Raw genomic sequence first — 20743 nt, 5'->3', positions numbered from 1 at the left:
ACAAAAATTATCTTTTAGCAACAATTTTTTTATTTTCCCAATGGTAAAAGGAGAAACTGAACCACGAAAGTTGTTGTCCAATTTGTCCTGAGTACGCTGATACCTCATATGTGGGGGTAAACCACTGTTTGGGCGCACGGCAGGGCTTGGAAGGGAAGGAGCGCCATTTGACTTTTTGAATCAAAAATTGGCTCCACTCTTTAGCGGACACCATGTCACGTTTGGAGAGCCCCCGTGTGCCTAAAAATTGGAGCTCCCCCACAAGTGACCCCATTTTGGAAACTAGACGCCCCAAGGAACTTATCTAGATGCATAGTGAGCACTTTGAACCCCCAGGTGCTTCACAAATTGATCCGTAAAAATGAAAAAGTACTTTTTTTTCACAAAAAAATTCTTTTAGCCTCAATTTTTTCATTTTCACATGGGCAGTAGGATAAAATGGATCATAAAATTTGTTAGGCAATTTCTCCTGAGTACGTCGATACCTCATATGTGGGGGTAAACCACTGTTTGGGCACTCGTCAGGGCTCGGAAAGGAAGGCGCGCCATTTGACTTTTTGAATGGAAAATTAGCTCCAATTGTTAGCGGACACCATGTCGCGTTTGGAGAGCCCCTGTGTGCCTAAACATTGGAGCTCCCCCACAAGTGACCCCATTTTGGAAACTAGACCCCCCAAGGAACTTATCTAGATGCATATTGAGCACTTTAAACCCCCAGGTGCTTCACAGAAGTTTATAACGCAGAGCCATGAAAATAAAAAATAATTTTTCTTTCCTCAAAAATGATTTTTTAGCCTGGAATTTCCTATTTTGCCAAGGATAATAGGAGAAATTGGACCCCAAATATTGTTGTCCAGTTTGTCCTGAGTACGCTGATACCCCATATGTGGGGGTAAACCACTGTTTGGGCGCACGGCAGGGCTCGGAAGGGATGGCACGCCATTTGGCTTTTTAAATGGAAAATTAGCTCCAATCATTAGCGGACACCATGTCACGTTTGGAGAGCCCCTGTGTGGCTAAACATTGGAGATCCCCCAGAAATGACACCTTTTTGGAAACTAGACGCCCCAAGGAACTTATCTAGATGCATAGTGATCACTTTGAACCCCCAGGTGCTTCACAAATTGATCCGTAAAAATGAAAAAGTACTTTTTTTTCACAAAAAATTTTTTTAGCCTCAATTTTTTCATTTTCACATGGGCAACAGGATAAAATGGATCCTAAAATTTGTTGGGCAATTTCTCCTGAGTACACTGATACCTCATATGTGGGGGTAAACCACTGTTTGGGCACATGGTAAGGCTCGGAATGGAAGGAGCGCCATTTGACTTTTTGAATGAAAAATTATCTCCATCGTTAGCGGACACCATGTCGCGTTTGGAGAGCTCCTGTGTGCCTAAACATTGGCGCTCCCCCACAAGTGACCCCATTTTGGAACCCCCAAGTGCTTCACAGAAGTTTATAACGCAGAGCCATGAAAATAAAAAAAAAAAATTATTTTCTCAAAAATGATCTTTTAGCCTGCAATTTTTTATTTTCCCAATGGTAACAGGAGAAATTTGACCCCACGCTGATACCCCATATGTGGGGGTAAATCACTGTTTGGGCACATGCCGGGGCTCGGAAGTGAAGTAGTGACGTTTTGAAATGCAGACTTTGATGGAATGCTCTGTGGGCGTCACGTTGCGTTTGCAGAGCCCCTGATGGGGCTTAACAGTAGAAACCCCCCACAAGTGACCCCATTTTGGAAACTAGACCCCCAAAGGAACTTATCTAGATGTGTGGTGAGCACTTTGAACCCCCAAGTGCTTCATAGAAGTTTATAATGCAGAGCCGTGAAAATAATAAATACGTTTTCTTTCCTCAAAAATAATTATTTAGCCCAGAATTTTTTATTTTCCCAAGGGTTACAGAAGAAATTTGACCCCAAAAGTTGTTGTCCAGTTTCTCCTGAGTACGCTGATACCCCATATGTGGGGGTAAACCACTGTTTGGGCACATGCCGAGGCTCGGAAGTGAAGTAGTGACGTTTTGAAATGCAGACTTTGATGGAATGCTCTGTGGGCGTCACGTTGCGTTTGCAGAGCCCCTGATGTGGCTTAACAGTAGAAACCCCCCACAAGTGACCCCATTTTGGAAACTAGACCCCGAAAGGAACTTATCTAGATGTGTGGTGAGCACTTTGAACCCCCAAGCGCTTCATAGAAGTTTATAATGCAGAGCCGTGAAAATAATAAATACGTTTTCTTTCCTCAAAAATAATTATTTAGCCCAGAATTTTTTAATTTTCCCAAGGGTAACAGGAGAAATTTTACCCCAATATTTGTTGTCCAGTTTCTGCTGAGTACGGTGATACCCCATATGTGGGGGTAAACTACTGTTTGGGCACATGCCGGGGCTTGGAATTGAAGTAGTGACGTTTTGAAATGCAGACTTTGATGGAATGCTCTGCGGGCGTCACGTTGCGTTTGCAGAGCCCCTGATGTGCCTAAACAGTAGAAACCCCCCACAAGTGACCCCATTTTGGAAACTAGACCCTGAAAGGCACTTATCTAGATGTGTGGTGAGCACTTTGAACCCCCAAGTGCTTCATAGAAGTTTATAATGCAGAACCGTGAAAATAATAAATACGTTTTCTTTCCTCAAAAATAATTATTTAGCCCAGAATTTTTTATTTTCCCAAGGGTTACAGGAGAAATTGGACCCAAAAAGTTGTTGTCCAGTTTCTCCTGAGTACGCTGATACCCCATGAGTGGGGGTAAACCACTGTTTGAGCGCACGTCGGGGCTCAGAAGGGAAGTAGTGACTTTTGAAATGCAGACTTTGATGGAATGGTCTGCGGGTGTCACGTTGCGTTTGCAGAGCCCCTGGTGTGCCTAAACAGTAGAAACCCCCACAAGTTACCCCATTTTAGAAACTAGACCCCCCAAGGAACTTATCTAGATATGTGGTGAGCACTTTGAACCCCCAAGTGCTTCACAGACGTTTACAACGCAGAGCCGTGAAAATAAAAAATCATTTTTCTTTCCTCAAAAATTATGTTTTAGCAAGCATTTTTTTAGATTCACAAGGGTAACAGGAGAAATTGGACCCCAGTAATTGTTACGCAGTTTGTCCTGAGTATGCTGGTACCCCATATGTGGGGGTAAACCACTGTTTGGGCACACGTCAGGGCTCGGAAGTGAGGGAGCACCATTTGACTTTTTGAATACGAGATTGGCTGGAATCAATGGTGGCGCCATGTTGCGTTTGGAGACCCCTGATGTGCCTAAAAAGTGGTAACCCCTCAATTCTAACTCCAACACTAACCCCAACACACCCCTAACCCTAATCCCAACTGTAGCCATAACCCTAATCACAACCCTAACCACAACCCTAATTCCAACCCTAAGGCTATGTGCCCACGTTGCGGATTCGTGTGAGATATTTCCGCACCATTTTTGAAAAATCCACGGGTAAAAGGCACTGCGTTTTACCTGCGGATTTTCCGCGGATTTCCAGTGTTTTTTGTGCGGATTTCACCTGCGGATTCCTATTGAGGAACAGGTGTAAAACGCTGCGGAATCCGCACAAAGAATTGACATGCTGCGGAAAATACAACGCAGCGTTTCCGCGCGGTATTTTCCGCACCATGGGCACAGCGGATTTGGTTTTTCATATGTTTACATGGTACTGTAAACCTGATGGAACACTGCTGCGAATCCGCAGCCAAATCCGCACCGTGTGCACATAGCCTAATTCTAAAGGTATGTGCACACGCTGCGGAAAACGCTGCGGATCCGCAGCAGTTTCCCATGAGTTTACAGTTCAATGTAAACCTACGGGAAACAAAAATCGCTATGCTGCGGAAAAACTGCACGGAAACGCAGCGGTTTACATTCCGCAGCATGTCACTTCTTTGTGCGGATTCCGCAGCGGTTTTACAACTGCTCCAATAGAAAATCGCAGTTGTAAAACCGCAGTGAAATGCGCAGAAAAAAACGCGGTAAATCCACCATAAATCCGCAGCGGTTTAGCACTGCAGATTTATCAAATCCGCAGCGGAAAAATCCGCAGAGGACCAGAATACGTGTGCACATACCGAAACCCTAACCCTACCCCTAACCCTAGCCCTAACCCTAACCCTACCCCTAACCCTACCCCTAACCCTACCTCTAACCCTAACCCTACCCCTAACCCTACCCCTAACCCTACCCCTACCCCTAACCCTAACCCTACCCCTAACCCTACCCCTACCCCTAACCCTAACCCTACCCCTAACCCTACCCCTACCCCTAACCCTACCCTTACCCCTAACTATACCCCTAGCCCTAACCCTAACCCTACCCCTAACCCTAACCCTATTCTAACATTAGTGGAAAAAAAAAATTTATTTATTTTTTTATTGTCCCTACCTATGGGGGTGACAAAGGGGGGGGGGGGTTATTTATTATTTTTTTTATTTTGATCACTGAGATATAATCTATCTCAGTGATCAAAATGCACTTTGGAACGAATCTGCCGGCCGGCAGATTCGGCGGGCGCACTGCGCATGCGCCCGCCATTTTGGAAGATGGCGGCGCCCAGGGAGAAGACGGACGGGACCCCGGCTGGATCGGTAAGTATGATGGGGTTGGGGGGGACCACGGGGGGGGGATCGGAGCACGGGGGGGGAATCAGAGCGCGGGAGGGGTGGAACGGAGCACGGGGGGCGTGGAACGGAGCACGGGGGGGCTGGAACGGAGCACGGGGGGGTGGAACGGAGCACCGGGGGGGGGTGGATCGGAGTGCAGGGAGGGTGATTGGAGCACGGGGAGGGTGATTGGAGCACGGGGGGAGCGGACAAGAGCACGGGGGGGAGCGGAGCACAGGACGGAGGGGAGCCGGAGCAGTGTACCGGCCAGATCGGGGGGCCTGGGGGGGCGATCGGTGGGGTGGGATGGGGGCACATTAGTATTTCCAGCCATGGCCGATGATATTTCAGCAACGGCCATGGCTGGATTGTAATATTTCACCCGTTATAATAGGTGAAATATTACAAATCGCTCTGATTGGCAGTTTCACTTTCAACAGCCAATCAGAGCGATCGTAGCCACGAGGGGGTGAAGCCACCCCCCCTGGGCTAAACTACCACACCCCCTGTCCCTGCAGATCGGGTGAAATGGGAGTTAACCCTTTCACCCGATCTGCAGGGACGCGATCTTTCCATGACGCCGCATAGGCGTCATGGGTCGGATTGGCACCGACTTTCATGACGCCTACGTGGCGTCATGGGTCGGGAAGGGGTTAAAACTGCTGATAATACTATTGCCCTTGTTTTGCTTTGCTTTGCTTTGCTGTGTTGCTTCCAGGCAGGTATTTAGTTTGTTGTTTGGTTATTTTTTTTATTCTTCTGTCTTTCCTATATGACTGTGTAAACCTATCCTTAGCCTTAGCAAAGTTGAGTGGTTCACCATGGCGTAATCTTAGAGTGCCAACTTGCGGGTTAGGAAGGAACAAATCAAGGTCAGGTTTGGGATTGCCTAGTCTGAAAAGGTACCTGTGGTGTGCAGATTTATCATTTCCACTGGTTTATACATAAGGCATGTGAGTGTGCTTATACAGTCATAGCAGTGATATGGCATCCAAAATCTATTACAGCTGAAATTGTGTTCCAGAATTCAATTGGCGCTGTTTCCCTTCCGAGCCCTGCCGTGTGCCTAAACAGTAGCTTTTCTCAACATATGGGGAATCAGTGTACTCAAGAGAAATCGCACACCATAATTGGTCGGTCCATTTTTTCCTGTTACCCTGATGAAAAGGAAAAATTTGATGGGAGTGTAACATCTTTGCATGAAAAATTAGGTTTTTTTACATTTTCATGGCTCCATGTAAAAAAATTCTGTGACACACCTGTGGGTTCAAGATGCTCACCAAACCTCCAGATGAATTTATTAAGGGGTGTAGTTCACAAAATGGAGTCACTTGTGGGGTTTCCACTGTTTAGGTGCATCAGAGGCTCAGCAAATGTGACACAGCGTCCGTGATCTATTCTAGCCAATTTCTTACATTTCGAGCCCTGCCGTGCACCCAAACAGTAGTTTTCCATGAAATATTGAATATCAGTGTACTCAGCAGAAATTGCAAAACAAACTGTATTTTCCATTTTCTCCTGTTACCCAAACAAAAATGCAAAATATGGGGCTAAAACAAGATTTTTATGGGAAAAAGTAGAATTTTTAATTTTTCCTTCCACGTTGCTTTAATTGTTGTTCAACACAAGAAGGATTAATAAACTTTATGGATGTAATTTTTAGCACTTTGAGGAGTGCAGTTTTTAAAATGATGTCACTTTGGGATATTTTCTGTCACATAGGCCCCCTCAAAGTCACTTCAAATGTGATGTGGTCCTTACAAAAAAGGTTATGTAAATTTTGTTGGAAAAATGAAAAGTTGCTGATAAACATTTAACTCTTCTAACTTCCTAATGAAACAAATAGGTTTAAAAAATGATGGAGAGGTAATGTAAACAAGTAGTAAATGTAAACGAAATCGAGACATTTTCCAAATTTTAACCAAATTCAGATATGTTTTCAAGTAAAAGCAAACAATATCAACCTAAATTTACAACTAACATAAAGTGCAATGTGTCACAAAAAAATTCCCAGAATCACTGGGATCTGTTGAAGTGCTCCAGAATTATTACCTCATAAAGTGATGCTGGTCAGAATTGAAAAAAATGGCATGGTCAGGAAGGAGAAAACAAGCTTTAGGAAAAGGGGTCAATGTTTGTGACCTACTTCCATGCTACACTGGATTTATTATTATTTATTTAGGCAAATAGGGAAAGTGTCCTGAGCCTTTTACCTATATGTTCCCTTCAGTCTCTCACCGATACCTTCAGCTGCAAGACACACTGTAGGTTCTGAAAAATATTGTATAACAATATAGAATATGTGGCTTTTGTACAGATGTCATTTTATTAGATTTTAATAAAAAGCAATCTGATTAAAAAAAGATTTGTTATTTTATACTTATTGTATCACTATTCAAAGCAGAATTCAAATATTCAAGCAAGAATTTTTATTGCCCTAGATTGCCCTAGAGCAGGGGTCCCCAAAATGTGGCTCAGGAACCACATGTGGCTTGCGGGCCCATGATGTGTGATCCGCAGCTGTCTGCCAGCTTGGTTCATTAGCACCAAGTTTAGTAAACAGCTATGAAGAACTAGTCTCCAGATGGTGACTTTTGTGAGTAGTACCGCATAGAAGAGCAGATCTGGATATGCATATACTGTCCTTCAAGATTTAGGAATAAAATTAAGTATGGTAAGCTGGAGATAAGATGATACTGCCCATCAGGATGGGCTTTGAATTTTCTAAAGATTTATTTAGTAATTTACTTTGTGAGATTCAATGGTTACCCTGATATGTCATAGTGACCCATGGTGACCTGCAGTGTTCCTACTGAAGAGAATGGGTAGTAGGTATTGTCTCCTTCCTTGTTATGACACTTCTGTGCTTAACTTTGTTTTTTTACCTAATCTGTCAATGATGGTTGTTCTGGGAAGAACTATATATTATCCATCAGAAACTCAGATGTATTTGTTGTGTATTGTATATAAAGCACAACTTTGTTCAAAGTCTTAGTTGGATAAAAGAAGTTAATAGGTTTTATTCAATATTTACTCGTCCAATGAGTTACTATCTTGAGAAATACATGAATAGGTGAATCTTAAAACCAATATATATGGTGGCTAAATCTGCATTTGTACTAAAACTTCTATTTAAAAAGCTAAAGTGAATATAAATTCAGTTTGTTATTTATACTCCAAGTCTCGAAGTTAATGAATATTGCACTTGTGCTTCATTTGCTCTAACAAGCTCACTTCTATTCAGGCCACATAACATTCATTTTGAACAGGCTGTTGCCTTTATTTGCATGTTGTTCACTGTGGTACGTGTTTGAAAGGTCACAAGAGATAAATCAGCATTAAATATTTCTTTTTAATCATTTTAATTATTAATAGTGGAATAATATCTATAAGAACTAAAAATTAAAACTCCTGGCATTTACTATACTGTATTTTATAATTTTTCGATTTTACAAAACATTTTTTCATTTTTATGTTTCCTTTAATAAAAAATTCAGATTTTGCTTATTAAACAATAGAAAAAAACATCAGAATCTACCTACTTTTATGTCCAGTACTACTTTCATTGTTGTTAAGGTTGAAGTCCATCAAGTCCAAACCTGTTATTGTTATGTGCTGATCTAGGGGGAGGCCAATCCCAATGAACCAGATGCTAGTCGTCTCAAATTAGAAGAAAAAAATCTTCCCCAACTCTAAACTTGATTTATCAGAATTATTTCCTGGGTCAACATCCTATTGCCACATTTGTAATTATGGTATTCCAGGAATGTTTTAATTTTTTTTTTACTTTCTTTTATCTTTTTGCAGATGTTCTATACATAATTCTATTTTTTTCATACAGTAATTTGATCTCCAACAGATCATAATTGATCTTTGGAGAATATATTTTTTTCTTTCAGTGTTCATTTTGTCATCTAGAACTGTTGCATCCAAGGGATTACCACTTAGGCCAGTGTCACACTTAACCCCTTCACCCCGAAGCCTGTTTTCAACTTCCTGACCAGGTCATTTTTTTCAATTCTGACCACTGTCATTTTATGAGGTCATAATTCTGAAACGCTTCAACGGATCCTGGTGATCCTGAGAATGTTTTCTCATGACATATTGTACTTTATGATAGTGGTAAAAGTTCTTCAATTTGACTTGTGTTTATTTGTGAAAAAAATGAAAATTTGGCGAAAATTAAGAAGATTTTGCAATTTTTTAAATTTTAGCTTTTATGCCCTTAAATTGGAGAGTCATATAATTCAAAATAGTTAAAAATTAACATTACCCACATGTCTGCTTTACATTAGCACACTTTTGGAAACATAATTTTTTTTTGTTAGGAAGTTATAAGGGTTAAAAATTGACCAGCGATTTCTCATTTTTTCAACAAAATTTGCAAAACCATTTCTTTTAGGGTCCACCTCACACTTGAAGTGACTTTGAGGGGTCTATATGACAGAAAATGCCCAAAAGTGACACCATCCTAAAAACTCCACCCCTCAAGGTACTCAAAACCCCATTCAAAAAGTTTATTAACCCTTCAGGTGCTTCACAGGAATTTTTGGAATGTTTAAAAAAAATTGAACATTTAACTTTTTTCACAAAATTTTTACTTCAGATCCAATTTGTTTTATTTTAACAAGGGTAACAGGAGAAATTGGACCACAAAAGTCGTTGTACAATTTGTCCTGAGATCGCTGATACCCCATGTGTGGGGTAAACCACTGTTTGGGTGCATGGCAGAGCTCGGAAGGGAAGGAGCGCCGTTTGACTTTTCAACGCAAAATTGGCTGGAATTGAGATGGGACGCCATGTTGCGTTTGGAGAGCTCCTGATGTGCCTAAACATTGGAAACCCCCCCACAAGTGACCCCATTTTGGAAAGAAGACTCCCTAAGGAACTGATCTAGATGTGTGGTATGCACTCTTAACCCCCAATTGTTTAACTAAAGTTTAGAATGTAGGGCCGTGAAAATTAAAAAATCATTTTTTCTTTCCACAAAATAATCTCTTAGCCAACAATTTTTTTTCCCAAGGGTAACAGGAGAAATTGGACAGTTAAAGTTGTTGTCCAATTTCTCCTGAGTACGCTGGTACCCCATATGTGGGGAGGAACCACTGTTTGGGTGCACTGCATAGCTCGGAAGGGAAGGAGCGCCGTTTGGAATGCACTGATGTACCTACACAGTAGAAACCCCCTACAAGTGACCCCATATTGGAAACTAGACCCCACAAGGAACTTATCTAGATGTGTTGTGAGAACTTTGAACCCCAAAGTGTTTCGCTAAAGTTTATAACGCAGAGCCGTGAAAATAAAAAATATATTTTTTTCCACAAAAATGATATTTTAGCCCCCACATTTTTATTTTCCCAAGGGTAACAGGACAAATTGGACCCCAAAAGTTGTTGTCCAATTTGTCCTGAGTAGACTGTTACCCCATATGTGGGGGGAACCACTGTTTGGGTGCATGGCAGAGCTCGGAAGGGAAGAAGCGCCGTTTGGAATGCAGATTTAGATGGATTGGTCTGCAGGCATCACGTTGCATTTGCAGAGCCCCTGATGCACCTAAACAGTAGAAACCTCCCACAAGTGATCCATATTGGAAACTAGACCCCCCCAAGGAACTTATCTAGATGTGTTGTGAGAACTTTGAACCCCCGAGTGTTTCACTACAGTTTATAATGCAGAGCCGTGAAAATAAAAAATCTTTTTTATTTTCCACAAAAATTAGTTTTTAGCCCCCGGTTTTGTATTTTCCCAAGGGTAACAGGAGAAGTTGGACCCCAAAAATTTGTTGTCCAATTTATCCTGAGTACGCTGATACTCCATATGTGGGGGTAAACCCCTGTTTGGGCACACGGGAGAGCTCAGAAGGGAAGGAGCACTGCTTTAGTTTATCAACACAAAATTGGCTGGAATTGAGATCGGACCCCATGTTGAGTTTGGAGAGCCCCTGATGTGCCCAAACAGTGGAAACCCCCCAATTCTACCTTAAACATTCACCCAAACACACCCATAACCCAAATCCCAACCATAACCCTAACCACACCCCTAACCCTAATCCCAACCCTAATCCAACCCTAAATGTAATCCAAACCCTAACTTTAGCCCCAACCCTAACTTTAGCCCCAACCCTAACCCTAACCCCAAACCTAACCCTAACCCCAACCCTAACCCCAACCCTTACCCTAACCCAAGCCCTAACCCAAGCACTAACCCTAGCCCTAACCCTAGCCCTAACCCTAATGGGAAAATGGAAATAAATACATTTTTAAAAATTTTATTATTTTTCCCTAACTAAGGGGGTGATGAACGGGGGGGTTGATTTACTTTTATAGCTTTTTTTGGTGGATATTTATGATTGGCAGCCGTCACACACTAAAAGATGTTTTTTATTGCAAAAAATAGTTTTTGTCTCACCACATTTTGAGAGCTATAATTTATCCATATTTTGGCCCACAGAGTAATGTGAGGTCTTATTTTTTGTGGGACGAGTTGACGTTTTCAGCAGTACCATATTTATTTATATCCGTCTTTTTGATCGCGTGTTATTCCACTTTTTGTTCGCCGGTATGATAATAAAGCGTTGTTTTTTGCCTCGTTTTTTATTTTTATTTTTTGCGGTGTTCACTGAAGGGGTTAACTAGTGGGAAAGTTTTATAGAGCGGGTCGTTACGGACGTGTCGATACCAAATATGTGTACTTTTATTGTTTTTTTTATTTACATAAATAAATGGATTTATTGGGAATTTTGTTTTTCTTTATTTGAGGATTTTTTTTTTTGTACATTCTATTTTTTTTTTTTTTTTTTTTTACTTTCTACCATTGTCCCAGGGTGGGACATCACTATATTAGATCAGATCGCTGATCTGACACTGTGCATAGCACTGTGTCAGATCAGCGATCTGACAGGCAGTACAGGAGGCTTTCCGGCGCCTAGCCACCTCACTTAATGACCCAGAAGGAGTCCCACAGCCATCTTGGATCCGGGGACTCGCATCGCGTTGTTCCGGTGCGAGAGCTCAGGGAGCCCCGGTCCCTGCGCGATGCCCCTCTATGTCGCTGTCACTATTGACAGCAGCATCAGAGGAGTTAAATGCCCATGATCGGCGCTGATCGTGGGCATTGCTGCAGGGTGTCAGCTGTCATATACAGCTGACACCCACATGCGATCGCCGCAGCACTCACTGTGAGGCCGCACGATCATGCCGCCGTACTAATACTGCGGTTTGTGGGAACCTGCAGAGCAGTACTTTTACGGCGCATGTCAGGAAGGGTTAATTAATGTATTAAAAATTGGCCAGATTCTCTCGGCCAAGAGAAGAATGAGTGTTCTCCGTATGGTCATCTGTGTGTAAGCCGTTTGCAATGCAATAATGCAATTTCCATGCATCTATATACAGTGGGGCAAAAAAGTATTTAGTCAGTCAGCAATAGTGCAAGTTCCACCACTTAAAAAGATGATAGGCGTCTGTAATTTACATCATAGGTAGACCTCAACTATGGGAGACAAACTGAGAAAAAAAAATCCAGAAAATCACATTGTCTGTTTTTTAATAATTTTATTTGCATATTATGGTGGAAAATAAGTATTTGGTCAGAAACAAAATTTCATCTCAATACTTTGTAATATATCCTTTGTTGGCAATGACAGAGGTCAAACGTTTTCTGTAAGTCTTCACAAGGTTGCCACACACTGTTGTTGGTATGTTGGCCCATTCCTCCATGCAGATCTCCTCTAGAGCAGTGATGTTTTTGGCTTTTCGCTTGGCAACACGGACTTTCAACTTCCTCCAAAGGTTTTCTATAGGGTTGAGATCTGGAGACTGGCTAGGCCACTCCAGGACCTTGAAATGCTTCTTACGAAGCCACTCCTTCGTTGCCCTGGCGGTGTGCTTTGGATCATTGTCATGTTGAAAGACCCAGCCACGTTTCATCTTCAATGCCCTTGCTGATGGAAGGAGGTTTGCACTCAAAATCCCACGATACATGGCCCTATTCATTCTTTCATGTACCCGGATCAGTCGTCCTGGCCCCTTTGCAGAGAAACAGCCCCAAAGCATGATGTTTCCACCACCATGCTTTACAGTAGGTATGGTGTTTGATGGATGCAACTCAGTATTCTTTTTCCTCCAAACACGAGAAGTTGTGTTTCTACCAAACAGTTCCAGTTTGGTTTCATCAGACCATAGGACATTCTACCAAAACTCCTCTGGATCATCCAAATGCTCTCTAGCAAACTTCAGACGGGCCCGGACATGTACTGGCTTAAGCAGTGGGACATGTCTGGCACTGCAGGATCTGAGTCCATGGTGGAGTAGTGTGTTACTTATTGTAGGCCTTGTTACATTGGTCCCAGCTCTCTGCAGTTCATTCACTAGGTCCCCCCGCGTGGTTCTGGGATTTTTGCTCACCGTTCTTGTGATCATTCTGACCCCACGGGGTGGGATTTTGCGTGGAGCCCCAGATCGAGGGAGATTATCAGTGGTCTTGTATGTCTTCCATTTTCTAATTATTGCTCCCACTGTTGATTTCTTCACTCCAAGCTGGTTGGCTATTGCAGATTCAGTCTTCCCAGCCTGGTGCAGGGCTACAATTTTGTTTCTGGTGTCCTTTGACAGTTCTTTGGTCTTCACCATAGTGGAGTTTGGAGTCAGACTGTTTGAGGGTGTGCAAAGGTGTCTTTTTATACTGATAACAAGTTTAAACAGGTGCCATTACTACAGGTAATGAGTGGAGGAAAGAGGAGACTCTTAAAGAAGAAGTTACAGGTCTGTGAGAGCCAGAAATCTTGATTGTTTGTTTCTGACCAAATACTTATTTTACACCATAATATGCAAAAAAAATTATAAAAAAACAGACAATGTGATTTTCTGGATTTTTTTTTCTCAGTTTGTCTCCCATAGTTGAGGTCTACCTATGATGTAAATTACAGACGCCTCTCATCTTTTTAAGGGGTGGAACTTGCACTATTGCTGACTGACTAAATACTTTTTTGCCCCACTGTATCTGTATGACATCCGTATGCAATGCGATTTTAACATGAGCTTTTACACACAGTAGTTCTCTGTCATTTACACATCCTTTTAAAATGAAATATTCTTCAAAACACACATACACATCTATATATTAGACAGACTGAGAGATAGATAGATAGATAGATAGATAGATAGATAGATAGATAGATAGATAGATAGATAGATAGATAGATAGATTAAAAGCCGGCAAATGATCTGCCGCGTACAGTATATTCACAGAGTGACAGGTTAGAATAGAATAGATGGAGTAGAAATATACACATAGAATACATATATATATATACACATGTCAGTAACACACACACACACACACACACACATATATATATATATATATATATATATATATATGCAGTATATAATTATTTTGCACAGAAACATAGCAGAAAAGCTGGAAATTCATCTACCGGCTTCTGTAAAATCACTGCAGGAGCCAACAGGATAGAAGACATGGTTTACATACAGTAAATAGATGCAGAATAGGTATATATATAGATGTCAGTGACCAGTCCAATTAGTAGTGTGTGTGCAAATTTTTAGACATGTATGTAATTAATAAAAGATTATTTTGGGGGGAAACAATGGCGTGGACTCCCGTGCAATTTTCAGAACAAGCAGAGGGAAAGCCAGTGACTGGGGGCAGATATAAATAGCCTAGGAAGGGACCATGGTTATTGGCCTTCCTGGCTAAAGACATTAGCTCCCATCTGCCCCAGAAAAGCCGCTTCTCTAAAATACACCAATTCTGGCACTTTGCCTTGCTCATCACACTTGCCCTGTAGCGGTGGCAAGTGGGGTAATAGTTGTGGGGTTGATGTCTCCTTTGTATTGTAAGGTTACAACAAGTAAATGGCTTAATAATGGAGAGGTGTCAATAAGACACCTATCCATTACTAATCCTATAGTTGTTACATGTTAAATAAAGACACAGCCAGAATAAAGTCTTTTAATAAAATAAATCACAACACAGTTTTCCCATTTTATTATTACTCGTAATCCATGAGACGCCCTCGATCTACTGTAATAAAAATAAAAATAACAAACCAACAATATACCTGTCCATCGCTGTGTCCTACACAGTAACCGATATCTGGAGAATATACAGTTTTCAACCAGGATGGTGTCAAGATGCAACTGCCCCGGCTGTAAACTACTGGTGAATGATGAGATGCTGGGAGCGGAGCTTCAGTGACTAGTGGTGACATTACTGAAGCTGCGCTACCTCAAAGTCTGACCTGCGCTGAACTTTTGGAACATCGGAAAATGCCAGTTCATTTTCCCACGCTCCAGAGTTCAGTGCAGTTCAGACTGTGAGGGAACGCAGCTTCAGTGACGTCACCACTAGTCACAGAAGCTCCGCTCCCAGTATCTCCTCATTCATCAATGGTTTTTAGTTGCGATGGTCACATCTCGGCACCTTCCTGGTTGAAAAGTGTATATTCCCCAGATATGGATTACTTCATGGGACACAACGACGGACAGGTATTGGCATATTGTTCGTTTATTATTTTACTTTTATTACAGGAGATCGAGGGCATTGGGGAATTAGGTGTGGCAGTAAGTATGGTTTAATTTAGAACATTAAAGGAGTCTGTGTCTTTAATTAAATTTAAGGATTTTTTTACTGGGTGTGTATGTTTTCTTAACAATTTGACTATGGGGTTAGTAATGGGGGCATCTTACTGACCCCTCTCTATTTCTAACCTTGGAACTTGATGTCACAAAGGTGACATCATCCCCCACAACTATTATCCCACTTGCCACCGCTATAGGGCAAGTGAAAAGAGCGAGGTTAAGTGTTGTGAATTCTGTGGCAGAGCTCCCTCCTGTGGTCACAAGTGGTACTTCGGCTGATTCTCTCTGTGAGCTTCCGTTGGCGGAGGAAAGTGGTACTGCGGCTTCTGAGTTTCCTTCCTCAGGTGATGTGGTGAAGTCGTTAGGTGCTGCTCTATTTAACTCCACCTAGTGCTTTGATCCTGGCCTCCAGTCAATGTTCTAGTATTGGACCTGTTTCCTCCTGGATCGTTCCTGTGGCCTGCTGCTCTGCATAGCTAAGTTCTGCTTTGCTATTTTGTTTGCTGTTTTTTTCTGTCCAGCTTGTCTATTTGTTTTTTCCTGCTTGCTGGAAGCTCTGGGACGCAGAGGGTGTACCTCCGTGCTGTTAGTTCGGTACGGAGGGTCTTTTTGCCCCCTTTGCGTGGTTTTTGTAGGGTTTTGTGTTGACCGCAAAGTTACCTTTCCTATCCTCGCTCTGTTCAGAAAGTCGGGCCTCACTTTGCTAAATCTATTTCATCTCTACGTTTGTCTTTTCATCTTAACTCACAGTCATTATATGTGGAGGCTGCCTTTTCCTTTGGGGTATTTCTCTGAGGCAAGGTAGGCTTATTTTCTATCTTCAGGCTAGCTAGTTTCTCAGGCGGTGCCGAGTTGCATAGGGAGCGTTAGGCGCAATCCACGGCTGCCTCTAGTGTGGTTGGAGAGAATTAGGGATTGCGGTCAGCAGAGTTCCCACGTCTCAGAGCTCGTTCAATGTTTTTGGGTTATTGTCAGGTCACTGTATGTGCTCTGACCTCTATGTCCATTGTGGTACTGAATTACCTTATCATAACAGTTAAGTACCATAATTGGGGCATCTTAGAGATGCACCTTTTCTGGGATGGCTGAGTGCTGAGTGCTGATGTTTTTAGCCGGGGGGCAATATCCATGGCCCCTTCCTAGGCTAATAATATCAGCTCACTGCTGGTTATTCTGGTAATTCTATGGGGACCCCACAACTTTTTTGGGGGCTCTCCTATTTTAATAGCCAGTAAAGTCTAAGTATTCAGTCGTAAGCTGATATTAATAGCCTGGGAAGATCCATGGGTATTACCCCCCTCCCAGGCTATAAATATCTGCCCCCAGTCACTGGCTTTCCCTCTGCTGGTTGCAAATATTGGGCTGGAGCCCAAACCCTTTTTTCCATAAAATAATCTTTTATTAATTAAATGCATGTCCAGTAATTTGCACACACACTGTCCTAATTGTATTTGTTAGAAGGAAAAAGGCGTGCACTCTGTGGAATGGAGCTGGTGCTGGCTGAACCTGGACTGGATCCAGTTCAATCATAAATTCGGGCAAACAACCGCACTCAGACAATTTTTTTGCATCACAGATGTGAAGTATTTATTGAGTAACACCACAGTGGTCAATAGAGTTCTGAGGTAACGTTTCGACCCGAAAGGTCTTTCTCAAACCTCACTTAATGAATAGTGATGGGGGAAAGAGGAGGAGGACGATACTTGTCCGATAAATGGAGACAGAGGCTCCACAAATGGTCCAGAGAACAGGAGTACGAAGGTCCGGTACGGCACAGACAGGGCGCAGTGTCCCTAAAAGCACTGTGGGTTCAGCAGGGAGGAAGGAGGCGGTACCGCCTCCTTTTTGCCTTTGGCTGAGTTTGCCCTTAATAATCGGGCCAGCTCGGCTACCTTGGTTTCGCCGTTTTTCTGCAACTCTGGGTTCCATCCTCGTTTCTCTTCAGGGCAGGTTGAGTCTTCGGACTGTCCTGGTGTGGATACTGTGGTGGACAGGTTGCAGCAGATTTGGACTCATGTAGTGGACAATTTGACCTTGTCCCAGGAGAAGGCTCAACGTTTCGCTAATCGCAGATGCTGTGTGGGTCCCCGACTTCGTGTTGGGGATTTGGTTTGGTTATCTTCTCGTCATATTCCTATGAAGGTTTCCTCTCCTAAGTTTAAACCTCGTTTCATTGGTCCGTATAGGATTTCTGAGGTTCTTAATCCTGTGTCTTTTCGTCTGACCCTTCCGGATTCTTTTTCCATACATAACGTATTCCATAGGTCATTGTTGCGGAGATACGTGGCACCTATGGTTCCATCTGTTGATCCTCCTGCCCTGGTTTTGGTGGAGGGGGAGTTGGAGTATATTGTGGAGAAGATTTTGGATTCTCGTGTTTCAAGACGGAAACTCCAGTATTTGGCTAAGTGGAGGGGTTATGCTCAGGAAGATAATTCCTGGGTCTTTGCCTCTGATGTTCATGCTCCCGATCTTGTTCGTGCCTTTCATATGGCTCATCCTGGTCGTCCTGGGGGCTCTGGTGAGGGTTCTGTGACCCCTCCTCAAGGGGGGGGTACTGTTGTGAATTCTGTGGCAGAGCTCCCTCCTGTGGTCACAAGTGGTACTTCGGCTGATTCTCTCTGTGAGCTTCCGTTGGTGGAGGAAAGTGGTACTGCGGCTTCTGAGTTTCCTTCCTCAGGTGATGTGGTGAAGTCGTTAGGTGCTGCTCTATTTAACTCCACCTAGTGCTTTGATCCTGGCCTCCAGTCAATGTTCTAGTATTGGACCTGTTTCCTCCTGGATCGTTCCTGTGGCCTGCTGCTCTGCATAGCTAAGTTCTGCTTTGCTATTTTGTTTGCTGTTTTTTTCTGTACCGCCTCCTTCCTCCCTGCTGGACCCACAGTGCTTTTAGGGACACTGCGCCCTGTCCGTGCCGTACCGGACCTTCGTACTCCTGTTCTCTGGACCATTTGTGGAGCCTCTGTCTCCATTTATCGGACAAGTATCGTCCTCCTCCTCTTTCCTCCATCACTATTCATTAAGTGAGGTTTGAGAAAGACCTTTCGGGTCGAAACGTTACCTCAGAACTCTATTGACCACTGTGGTGTTACTCAATAAATACTTCACATCTCTGATGCAAAAAAATTGTCTGAGTGCGGTTGTTTGCCCGAATTTCTAATTGTATTTGTCACTGACATCTATATATCTACCTATTCTACTTGTATTTACTTTATATAATCCATCTCTTCTATCCTGTCGGCTCCTGCAGTGATTTTACAGAAGCCAGCAGGTGAATTACCGGATTTTCTTCTATCTTTCTGTGCAACATAAATACATTTATATGTGTGTTACTGACATGTATATGTATGTATTCTATGTGTATATTTCTATTCTATGTATTCTATTCTAACTTGTCAGTGTGATTTTACTGTACACTGAACATTAATTACAGGCTTTTCAAAGGACAACAATGCATAAAAAAGGACAGCACTAGCATGCGTTTTTTTCTCGCATCCATAGACTTGCATTGGTGAGAATCGGCCGATATGCGCGTAAAATCGCAGTATGCAGCGATTTCACTCGCACGTAGAATATGCTCGAGAAAAAAAACGGTGATGTGAGCTTCTCCATAGATTAACATTGGTCCGAGTGCTATGTGATGTTTTCTCGCATAGCACTCGTCCGTATTATACGCTAGTGTGACTGCTGCCTAACAGTGTAAATTAGCTCAGAAGTTACTGGAAAAGCTAATCTGGCTCTGCCAGGATCCAGCAACTCTGCCATGCTAGCAGCAATCCAGCGATCATATGATTACCAGATCCTAGAGAAGCACTAGCAGCAGAGATTACTGAGCGCTATGTAGCTGGCAAAGGAGAAGACTGAAAAGTTGTCATAAACATACTTTGTGGCTGTGAAGCACCTCCAAAGCAGGCTACTGTGGTTTGATGGAAATAATGGCTTCCAATTGCTGTAGTTGCAGCCTAGTAAATGCATACTTTCAGATCAAGTGGGATACATGCAGTTATAATTAGCAGATGCATTAGAGTAGTATTTACTGTGGACTGAAAAATTAAGACATTCAGGGCTCACTCACATTGGCATATAACATGGTGGAGTGTTGTCCAATGTTTTTGTCGATTTAGGCCGGCTTCACACTTGCGAGTTTTACGGACGTAAGAGCGCAGAAACTACGTCCGTAAAACTCGCAAAAAATACGGCACAATTATTCTCTATGCCTCTGCTCCTATCTGCCGTATTTTACTGATCAGTATTATACGGCTTTCTACGGCCGTACAAAATCGCAGCATGCTGCGTTTGTCACCGTACTGCGCAAGAAATACGCCAATGAAAGTCTATGGAAGCGTGAAAAATACGGATTACACACGGACAAGCAGTGTGACTTGCGAGAAATACGCAGCGCTGTTAGAGAGAAAAGCCGGCAATTCAGTGCGGTGTACAGAAATATCACACTGACAGCTTACAGTAGAATAGGTAGAATAAATGTGTACACATAGAATAGGTATATATATATATATATATATGTCAGTGAGACACATATATGTATATATATTAATATTTTTTCCAGCGCTATACAGCTTGAAAGCCGGTAATTCAATTACCGGCTTTTTCTTTCTCCTTCCTAAAACCCGACATGATTTGAGACATGGTTTACATACAGTAAACCATGTCTTCTCTCCATTTTTTTTGCAGATTCCACACTACTAATGTCAGTAGTGTGTATCTGCAAAATTTGGCCGTTCTAGCTCTTAAAATAAAGGGTTAAATGGCGGAAAAAATTGGCGTGGGCTCCCGCGCAATTTTCTCCGCCAGAGTAGTAAAGCCAGTGACTGAGGGCAGATATTAATAGCCTGGAGAGGGTCCATGGTTATTGGCCCCCCCCTGGCTAAAAATATCTGCCCCCAGCCACCCCAGAACAGGCACATCTGGAAGATGCGCCTATTCTGGCACTTGGCCACTCTCTTCCCATTCCCGTGTAGCGGTGGGATATGGGGTAATGAAGGGTTAATGCCACCTTGCTATTGTAAAGTGACATTAAGCCTAATTAATAATGGAGAGGCGTCAATTTTGACACCTATCCATTATTAATCCAATTGTAGTAAAGGGTTAAATAAAAGACAAACACAATATTTAAAATTATTTTAATGAAATAAAAACAATGGTTGTTGGAGTATTTTATTCTACGCCCAATCCAGTCACTGAAGACCCTCGTTCTGTGAAAGAAAAAACATAATAAACCAACAATATACTTACCCTCCGCAGATCTGTAACGTCCAACGATGTAAATCCTTCTGAAGGGGTTAAAACAGTTTGCAGCAAGGAGCTTTGCTAATGCAATGCTACTCCTCGCTGCAAAACCCCGGAGAATGAGTCTAAATATAGATCAATGAGCTATATTTAGCTTCATTTGCGGTGAGGCGCCCTCTGCTGGCTGTTCATAGATCGTGGGAACTTACCTAGAAAGCTCCCAGGCTTTCTAGGTAATTTCCCACGATCTATGAACAGCCAGCAGAGGGCGCCTCACCGCAAA

The sequence above is a fragment of the Ranitomeya imitator genome, chromosome 6, assembly GCF_032444005.1.
Source record: "Ranitomeya imitator isolate aRanImi1 chromosome 6, aRanImi1.pri, whole genome shotgun sequence".
Lineage (NCBI taxonomy): Eukaryota > Metazoa > Chordata > Amphibia > Anura > Dendrobatidae > Ranitomeya > Ranitomeya imitator.
This window is presented reverse-complemented; position numbering follows the sequence as displayed.